This window comes from Mandrillus leucophaeus, unplaced genomic scaffold (genome assembly GCF_000951045.1).
Source record: "Mandrillus leucophaeus isolate KB7577 unplaced genomic scaffold, Mleu.le_1.0 Scaffold182, whole genome shotgun sequence".
In the NCBI taxonomy this organism is placed as follows: domain Eukaryota; kingdom Metazoa; phylum Chordata; class Mammalia; order Primates; family Cercopithecidae; genus Mandrillus; species Mandrillus leucophaeus.
In genome coordinates this window covers 556588-563665 of record NW_012101832.1, presented here as the reverse complement: position 1 = coordinate 563665, position 7078 = coordinate 556588, and the positions used below count along the sequence as shown (strand labels likewise).

Genomic DNA, 7078 nt, shown 5'->3' with positions numbered 1-7078 from the left:
ATATCTCAGTGGATTAAAAAGCATTTCCTCAATGATATGGTTTGGTTGTGTCCCAACCCAAACCTCATCTTGAAGTGTAGCTCCCATAATTCCCACATATCATAGGGGAGGTACCGGGTAGGAGGTAATTGAATCATGGGGGCAGGTCTTTCCTATGCTGTTCTCGTGATAGTGAATAAATCTCACAAGATCTGATGGTTTTGTTTTGTTTTGTTTTTGAGACGGAGTTTCACTCTTGTTGCCCAGGCTGGAGTGAGTGGCGCGATCTCAGCTCACTGCAACCTCCGCCTCCTGGGTTCAAGCGATTCTCCTGCCTCAGCCTCCTGAGTAGCTGGGATTACAGGCATCTGCCATCATGCTTGGCTAATTTTTTGTATTTTTAGTAGAGATAGGGGTTCACCATGTTGGCCAGGCTGGTCTTGAACTCCTGACCTTAGGTGATGCACCAGCCGTGGCTTCCCAAAGTGCTGGGATTACAGGCGTGAGGCACTGCACCCAGCTGACCTGATGGTTTTATAAAGGTATGTTCCCCTGCAGATGTTCTCTCTTGCCTGCCACCTTGTAAGAGGTGACTTTGCTCCTCCTTCACCTTCCATGATTGTAAGGCCTCCCTAGCCATGTGGAGCTGTGAGTCAATTAAATCTCTTTCCTTTACAAATTACCCAGTCTCAGGTATGTCTTTATTAGCAGCATGAGAACAGACTATTTAATACACTCAACTTCCATATTTCTTTTTTTTTTTTTTTTGAGACAAGAGTCTCGGTCAGCCACGCAGGCTGGAGTGCAGTGGTGTGATCTCGGCCCACTGCAACCACCATCTCCCAGGTTCAAGCAATTCTCCCATCTCAGCCTCCCGAGTAGCTGGGATTACAGGCACCTGCCATCATGCCCGGCTAAGTTTTGTATTTTAGTAGAGATAGGGTTTCACCATATTGGCCAGGCTGGTCTTGAACTCCTGACCTCAGGTGATCCCCCCGCCTTGGCCTCCCAAAGTGCTAGGATTACAGGTGAGAGCCACCGTGCCTGGCCTCAATTTCCGTATTTCTAAGAAAAAGAACATTTTCCTACATAACCACAAAATCATTATGACACTCAGGAGACCTATAATTGATTGATAATATTATCTAAAACAAGTCACTTCAAAATTTTCCCAACTGACACACCAGAGTAGCTGGGACTACAGGCACATATCACCATCCTCAGTTAATTTTTGTATTTTTTGTAGAGACGTGTTTTCACCATGTTACCCCAGGTGGTTTCTGAACTGAGCTCAAGGGATCCACCCACTTCGGCCTCCCAGAATGCTAGGATTACAAGTGTGAGCCAGTGCACTCGGCCTGTAGTTGTCTTAATTTAATGTTTTTTTCTTTCTTCTTTTTTTCTTTTCTTTCTTCTTCTTTTTTTTTTTTTTTTGACAGAATCTCACTCTATCACCCAGACTGGAGTGTAGTGGCCTGATCTCGGCTCACTGCAAACTCCGCCTCCCAGGTTCAAGTGATTCTCTTGCCTCGGCCTCCCAAGTAGCTGAGATTATGGGCGCCTGCCACCAAACTTGGCTAATTTTTTGTATTTTTACTAGAAATGGGGTTTCACTATGTTGGCCAGGCTGGTCTCAACTCCTGATCTCCAGTGATCCGCCTACCTGGGCCTCCCAAAGTGTTTCTATTACAGGCATGAGCCACCATGCCTGGCCAATTTAATGTTTTTCTATTTTTGTTTTAAAATATTTACCCATTCTAAGTCCAAAGATATTTTCCTATATTATATTCTAAAGGCTTTATAGTTTAGGATTTCACATTTAGGTCTTAATCCAACTGGAATTGATTTTTGTGATGAAATGAGAGAGGTCCTGTTTTGTTTTTTTGTTTTGTTTTGTTTATTTTTGAGACAGAGTCTCCCTCTGTTGCCCAGGCTGGAGTGCAGTGGTGTGATCTCTGCTCACTGCAACCTCTGCCTCCTGGTTCAAGCGACTCTCCTGCCTCAGCCTCCCGGGTAGCTGGGACTACAGGTGTGTGCCACCACACCCAGGTCATTTTTGTACTTTTTAGTAGAGACAGGGTTTCACCATGTTGGCCAGAATGGTCTCGATCTCTTAACCTCGTGATTCGCCCGCCTCGGCCTCCCAAAGTGCTGGGATTACAGGCGTAAGCCACCGTGCCTGGCCTTCATATTGTCAGAACCTTCATTGAATACACCGTTTTTTCTCCATGGCTGTATGATACCACCTTTGTCACAAATCCAGTTTTCAAGTATAAGTGATAAACCGTAAAGAAAAGCAAAGAATCAAGTATCTGCTTTTGGTAAAAATAAATAAATAAATAAATAAATAAATAAATAAATAAATAAATAAATAAATAAAAATAAGAAAAGCAAAGTGTCATAGAAGTCGGGCTAGTGGTTTTCTCAGGAAGTGTATCTGCGAAGAACCTGACACTTCTTTTTTCGCTCTAATGACTTGTCTGTTCATAATAATTACACTTTGCTTTATATTTCAGAATAAAATTGTGTTATATTTATCAATAAAAGTTTAGTTAAAAGTAAGCAAACAGAAAAAAATATATATATTGATGAGGGAAGCGCCAGCATCTCCCAAAAGTGAGTTCGTGGTTTTGCTCTCACTGGAAAAGCTGGCGGGAGGTGCTAAGGTGGGGATGCTGAATCCACGGATGGCCAAGCCTAGACGCAGCACTTCACCGGGGGCAGCGACGGGCCCAGACCTTGCTCGGACTGTCCTGGTGGTAACTGGGAGACTTTGCCAGAGAGGGAGCTTACAGGTCAGCTGCGCCCGGAATTAAACGACCCACAGACAGCGGCGCAAACACAGGGACTGACCGGCTTTAGCGAGCTCCCAAAACCTGCCCTCGCATAAGCAGCACCCTCCGCCGCCCACAGACACAGATTTCCACCCCAGCCGCAGGCTCGGGAGGTAGGCGGCGCCGCGAAGGCCTCTGGGAAGGCGGTCCGTGGGCAGCCGCGGGGCACTCTGGGACTGGGCTCTGGGCGGCTTTTTTGCAAGTGGCGGGGCAGGCGGTGTAGACCGCTCCGGCAGCGCGCTCTGCCCGGCTTCTTCAGTCTCCTCGCTGGGAGCGTCCGGGAGCAGCTCCGAGGCCGCGGCGAAACCAGGTGGAGTCCGAGGTTCGGAGGAGTATCCGAGGTTAGGGGAAGGCCGGAGAATGGGGTGGGAGGCTGCGTTTCGGAGCCTAGGGTTCTGTTCCTGCGATCGCCGCGTTCCCCTCCCTTGGTGGGAGCGGCTCCCCTCGCAGGCCGGGTTCCGGTTCTGGACCTTCGCCCTCGGAACACGGTGCTGTCGGCCGGGACTCCTTCCCGAGGTGGACGACTCCTTGCTCTCATTCCTGGCTCTGCCAGGACTGTAGGAAGTACGTAGTACACTTTAGGGCATGCATGGCACTCCCTGGGAGACAGTGCTTTAGGGCCAGAGAAAAGATCTCCGCTGAAGGCAAACGCCCGCGCAGCCCACAAGTCCGGGCTGCACTCAGCAAGTCAGGATGTTGCCATCGGCAATTCCGCAGAAGGCAGGAGCCCATCAGAGAGAAAGAGCCGCTGTCATAAGGTCTCTTGCCTGAGCTGTTAGGTAGAGAATGGAGCTGGAAGAGGGAACTGATCTCGGAGCTCCTCGGGGACCTTGGTTATGTTTGACCCTTTTACTTTCAGGGAGCGGGGATTGGCTCGTCACTGCATCCAGAGTACGGGGGAAACGAAGAAATCTTGGAGAGAGTTTGCCCCAGGAGAGAGGCGAGCCTTATGTAGACTAGGATCTGGGGTGGGTAACTGGGGTGGGTAACAGTCTGTGCAGTGTGAATCTGAGAGGAGAAAACACCCAACATGGGAATGGTCAGGTAAGAAAGGACCAGAAGTTCCGGTTCTACGATAGCAAGGACCTAAGTTGCTAATTTAGGTTCTTTAATGCAGACCTGGTCTTTCAAAACTTCTTTCTCTTCCCTAGCCTTGTCATTTCAGCATTCTGGCCTTCCCTATGAGGAGGGAGATCAACTAAGTCACAGGTGAGTAAGAGTTTCTTCTCTTCTAAAGTTTAATCTCCTTTGTCAGGGGGAATCGATACACTCTCTCATCTCTTACTTGGGAAAAACAAGATCTATCTTTATCGAGTGCTAATATGTGTACTATATGTTATCACTCAATGGTCGGATAGCTGAGTAGGGTTAGTAGGTATTTTAAAGATGTGTCAATAACTTAAGGAAAACTAGAACCTTGTCCAAGCTTACTCAAAAGGCAAGTAGCATACTACTAAATGCTACCGAACCACTCAGAATTAGGTTCAGAATCCAGATCTGTAGGAGGACTCTCACTCTTGGCATTATGCTATTTCCCAGCATGCCATTCACTTACTACCTAACAATTTTGCCCTACCTGTGTACTACCTGTGTTATTCTTATATGTTTTTACTTACTTTTGTTAAATCAAACTTGTCCTAAGAAACAATATCTGTGAAATTAGCCATTTGATGGCTGCTCCAATAACAGTATAGTTATTCTAAGGTGTATCTAAAAATGTCAGTCCATGCGCTATGTAAAATCGTCTCGTGTCAGAGATACAAACTACAATTTGGGACACAATGCACTGCATTATGCTCTCTTCTGGATTCTTTTCTGGGTAGGAAAGTCCCAGCCGCACATCTGAGTGTCAGTTATCCATTCTTAGTGTGCTGTTTTATTCTTATAGATGAATACTTTCACAGAGAATGCCCCGCTTTGTATCTTCTCCAAAAGACATTTCACTTCCCTGTTTAGGACTACCTGTTCTCAATGTTGTATGTAAAACAAGTAGGAACTCCATACATTTCAGGAGCTTACTCTCTCTTTGGGGAGTTAATGTGTACACAGAAAATAGAGTAACTCTGTGCTGTTCAATAGAGCTTTCTGTGATCAGGGAACTGTTCTCTATCTGTGCCTTATCTGTATCCACCAGCCAGATGTACCTGCTGAGCATTTAATACATGGCTAGTGCAACTGAGAAGTGAGTTTTATTTTAATTAATTTAAATTTAAGTAGCCACGTATGGCTAGTGGCTACTAGTGATTACCATATTGGACAGCCAGGTCTAGATATTTGAAATAAAATATTTTAAGATTAATTGATTTGGACTTGGAGTTCTCCCTTACCCCCCACGAAAACCTCATAGCATATATGTTACAAATGCGCTTTAACTTTAGTTTCTTAGTGAAGGGTAAAGATTCTTACCAATTTTCAGAGACTTCATAGTTGAAATAGTTTCTTGAAATTATTTAAAGCACATTTACGGTTTATAACACTTGTGCAAATGTACAGCTTCTGTGTTTTGTTACTATTGAAATATCCTGTAAAGCAATAACTTTATAGGATACTCTATAAGCAAAAGTCTCACTATTGTGTTATTTGTGTTCATTGCAGATAACTTTCCTTCTAGCTATCTATGTTTTCTTTTATTAGTGACATTTAGACTATTTAAAAATCAGTTAAACACAACCACAATTGATATTAATGACGTTTTCAGGGCATCACTTCTTACGCTTTGACATAGGAGTTGGTGCGTTCAACTTATTTCTCTGCTTATTAGAATAATAGAATAACAAGAAGAAGACATTTGGTTCATAGCTATCTCTATCAGCTTAAATTCTGTGTCAAATTATTTATTTTCCTGGCACTCAAAGTCAAACACTAGTGGACTGGTTGCATCTTGTTTTGTTTACTCTCTATGCAGGTTAGATATGTGGGGTTAGGAGGAAGGCTTAAAAAGAGTATCTTCATAATTTACCTAGTTTCTTTTCTTTTTTTTTTTTTTTTTGAGACGGAGTCTCGCTCTGTTGCCCAGGCTAGAGTGCAGTGGCGCAATCTCAGCTCACTGCAAGCTCAGCCTCCTAGGTTCACGCCATTCTCCTGCCTCAGCCTCCTGAGTAGCTGGAACTATAGGTGCCTGCTGCCACGCCCGGCTAATTTTTTGTACTTTTAGTAGAGATGGGGTTTCACTGTGTTAGCCAGGATGGTCTCGATCTCCTGACCTCGTGATCTGCCCGCCTTGGCCTCCCAAAGTGCCAGGATTACAGGTGTGAACCACTGTGCCCGGCCACCTAGTTTCTTAAGATTAAAAAATACTTGAAAGACAAAACAATCAAACATAATGTGTGGTCTTTGTTTCCTGGATTAAAGAAAAGCTATCTGGGACATTTTGAGGACAGTTGGGGAAATTGAAATATGAACTGGAATGTTAAGGAATTACTAATTTTGTTAGATGTGATAATGTAGTTATGAGGAGAATGTCATTTGGAAGATAGTATTGTGGTTATGAAGAATGCCATTTGGAAATGTATGCTGAAACATTTAGATTTTAAAGTGTTATGATGTCTGTAATTTACTTCAAAATAGGTCAGCCAAAACAAAAAAGTACACACACAAGAAGCAAATACAGCAAAATGTCAGCAGTTGTTCATCTACATGGTGTGGACATGGGTGTTCATTGTTTTATTCTTTCTACTTCTCTGTATGTTTGAAAATCTTTTTTTATTTTTATTTTTTTTGAGACGGAGTCTTCACTCTGCCGCCCAGGCTGGAGTGCAGTGGCGCTATCTCAGCTCACTGCAACCTCCGCCTCCTAGGTCCAAGCAATTTTCCTGCCTCAGCCTCCCGAGTAGCTGGGATTACAGGTACCTGCCATCACACCTGGCTAATTTTTCATATTTTTAGTGGAGATGAAGTTTCACCATGTGTTGGCCAGGCTGGTCTCAAATTCCCGACCCCAGGTGATCTACCTGCCTCGGCTTCCCAAAGTGCTGGGATTATAGGCTTGAGCCACTGTACCCGGCCTTGAAAATCTTTATAGTAAAAAGTTGAAAGAAAAAGGGTAGTGAGATACTGGATGTAAAACACTTGGCTCAGTGTCTGGCACACAATAATTAACCACATAATAAATACTCTCTGTTATAGCAGTAAATTTTGAGTTTTTAATCTCTAATAGGCAGATTTTTTTCCCATTATAAGCTAGTTTCTTGTGGAGGGAGAAAATAAACTTAATGGGAAACCCCAGTTTAGTGACAGACACCAATTTCTAAAATATATATATTTTT

At 44.0% G+C, this 7078-nt stretch overlaps 1 protein-coding gene across 3 annotated transcripts in view; it reads left to right on the top strand.

Moving 5' to 3' along the window:
• Positions 1-2999: 2999 nt before the first annotated feature.
• EXO5 (exonuclease 5) overlaps positions 3000-7078 on the top strand; it is a 21940-nt gene continuing 17861 nt past the window's right edge. For 2 of the 3 annotated variants that reach the window (XR_001005803.1, XM_011977633.1), the window contains exon 1: positions 3000-4022. The gene's annotated coding sequence lies outside the window, so the exon portion shown is untranslated. The remainder of the gene's footprint in view (positions 4023-7078) is intronic. The other variant, XM_011977634.1, reaches the window with a different exon arrangement.